Raw genomic sequence first — 3,214 nt, forward strand, 5'->3', positions numbered from 1 at the left:
GAGAGTGTTGCAGGCGAGCGCGCGTCCCCCGTCCCCCGCGGCTTTGTGGACGAGTGAATGGGTCCGGCGTGTCGTGGTCCGCCGGTCCTTGGGTCTCGCAACTCTAGTTCCGGTCTCTCCTGGGCGTTTTGGTCACAGGGTTCCGTACTTTCGCCGAGCCTCGTAAATCATGACGAAGCGTACCCCTTTTGGGGTATCCAAGAACGAAGAGAGGCCCAGGAGATGACTATCAACCTAGGCCTAAGGGGCCCCAGGCAAAGGAAATTTTCGTGTAGTAGATTGGCTAACGAGCTTTTGAGAAATGATTTTTAAACCTTTTTTAAATTTGCTGCCCATATTGAGCTTTGCAAGAGTCTTCATTTCCTCAAATCCTGAGCAAAAGTTTACCACTTACTGGCATTTGAGATACTTGAAAAGGTAGAATGGAGGTAGTTCCAGAAAGAGTTGCAGTGGGAAGGGGTAGGTTATAGGGGCAAAACCCAAAGCTGTGAGAGAATATTCAGTGAAAGCAAGAAATTGGTACTGTTGTAGCAGTTGAGAGAGGTTCAGTTTATTTGCATATAGAAAGGCCAGGACTCAGGAATGATTTTGAGAAGGAAAAGTGGTTTATTGACTGCCAGCTGGACTCGGGAGCTTTCTGTTTCAAACCCGAGCCGGAACAAGATTTTCAAGTTCTTTTTATACAGGGTGGGAAGTCAAATGGTGCTTTTATCAAAGAAAACCACTTTCTTTGTTAAGTCTTTGCCTGAGTACCAGGTAGGTTTTGAACGAACATATCGCCCACACCTCAGATGAGCCTGAATTAGCATCTTGCCCACATTCCGTCTGGATGCAACCTTGAATGCACATTCAGTTTTACATCCTTTCTAAACATTCAAAGCCCATATCACTTAAGTGGATTTCTAGAGACTAGGCACACTTGGATACAGAATTAGATGATTTTGAATTTATGCACAGGCTATATTATATTTTCCATTTGAGGCCAAGTCCAAGTTCCCTTAAATTTCGGCATCACTACTATCAAGAGTTTTCCTGGACTGACTGGTATGTATATAGAGTTTGCATTGCTAAATTGCCTCCTGGGCCTGGAGTCGTTGCCATGGTTACCAAGAGCAGGACTGCAGCCTCTCACCATTCCACATCCACAAATCAGGACAGACAGTTTAGGTTAAGGTTATCTCTGAAGAGACAAAGAGCCTCCCACCCATAGCCCACATCTGTACAAGAAATAACTGGGCGGGCGGGGAATGCGTTCTTGACAATTCTCGGGGTCCTGTCGATGGTGAGATAACCGTTATCCCCACAACATGAAGGGTGAGGTTCAAGCCTATTTGTTTATTATAAGATTAAAAGAGGGGCAGACATATAGATTAAAGGAATAGAACTGAAAGTTCAAAAATAAACTCTTACATTTATCGTCAATTGATTTTTGGCAAGAAAGCCAAGATAATGCAACAAAGAAAGATTAGTCTTGTCAATGAGGTGCTGGGACAACATGCAAAAGAATGAAGTTGGACCCCCTATCCCACACCATATACAAACACTAACTCAAAATGGATGATAGACCTAAATGTAAGACCTAAAATTATAAAACCCTTATAAGAAAACAAAGGAATAAATCTTTGTGACCTTGGATTAGGCAATGATTTCTTAGATATGTCACCAAAAGCACAAGTAACAAAAGAAAAAAGTCAAATGGGACTTGATCAAAAAATTTTTTTTAAACTTTTGTGCTGTATACCATTAAGTGAAAAGACAATCCACAAATATATAACTCTTACAACTCAATAGTAAGAACACAACTTAGTTGGAAAAAATGGGTAAGGGATTTAAATAGAGATTTCTCCAAAGAAAATACACAAATGGACAGTAAAGCACACGAAAAGATGCTCAATATAATTTGCCATTAAGGAAATGCAAATCAGGCCCAAAATCAGTATATTAAAATCACCCACTAAAACCATTATAATAAAAATCAAAACACTTCTTAAAAATTAGTAAAAGAGAAGAAAAACTGTTCTCAAGGATTTTGGAAAATTGGAACCCTCATACATTGCTGGAGGGATTATAAAATGATATAGCCACTTTGGAAAATAATTTGGCAGTTTCTCAGAAAGTTAAGCAGGATTATTACATAACCCAGAAATTCTACTCCTAGATATATGCCTCAGAGAAATGAAAACATTTGTTCACATAGAAACCTGTACATGAAAGTTCATAGCAGCATTATTCACAATCACCAAAAAAAAAAAAAAAAAAGGAAACAGCCCAAATGTTCATCAACAGATGAATGCTTAAACAAAAGGTGGTACATCTGTATAACAGAATATTTGGCAATAAAAAGGAATGAAATACCAATACATGCTACAGCATAGATGAATCTCAAAGACATTATATTAAGTGAAAGAAGCCTCTCACAAAAGAACACATATGGTATGATTCCAAATCTATGAAATTTCCAGAATAGAGACAGAGTAGATCAGTGGTTGTCTCCTGTGGAGGGAGGAGGGAGGGAACGGGAGTGACCGTTAATGGGAATGAGGTTTCTTATAGGACTAAATGGAAATGTTCTAAAATTAGGTTATGGTAATGGTTGCACAACTCTGAACATATACTAAAAACCATTAAACTGTAGAAAGTGAGAGAATTTTGTGGTGTGTAAGATTTTAGAACATTTTTAAAAGGTTTGTCCCTCTGACTTAAGCCTTAGGGCTACCCTGGCAGGCACAGAATCCCAGGGCGGCATTAGTTACCAAATTGGGGGCTGAGCAAGGGCCTTTAGTTTTTGTTCTCACCTCTGTGTGCCCCATGTGCTGCCTCTCTCCAAAGATAGCTTTAGAATTCCTTCAACTCCCAAGCCCCAGGCCTGGACAAGCCTCACCTGGGCCCTGTCACCTCATGTAGCTATTCCTCAAATATTTATAGGTGCCCTGCATTTCGTGAGCACTTTTAGGGAGTTAAAGGAAAATGGGACATGATCAGTTCCCCTGAGAAGTTACAATTTCACAGAAGAAATAAAACATACCTACATAATTGGAATTTTAAAAGCAGAATGCAGGGAAGCAGATGTGGCTCAAGCAATCGGGCTCCCGTCTACCATATAGGAGGTCCAGGGTTCAATGCCCAGGGCCTCCTGGTGAAGGCGAGCCGGCCCGTGTGATGAGCTGGTCCGTGCAGGGGTGCTGCCCCACGCAGGAGTGCCAGCGCACGCCGA

The sequence above is a fragment of the Dasypus novemcinctus genome, chromosome 17 (genome assembly GCF_030445035.2).
Source record: "Dasypus novemcinctus isolate mDasNov1 chromosome 17, mDasNov1.1.hap2, whole genome shotgun sequence".
Classification (NCBI taxonomy): Eukaryota; Metazoa; Chordata; class Mammalia; order Cingulata; family Dasypodidae; genus Dasypus; species Dasypus novemcinctus.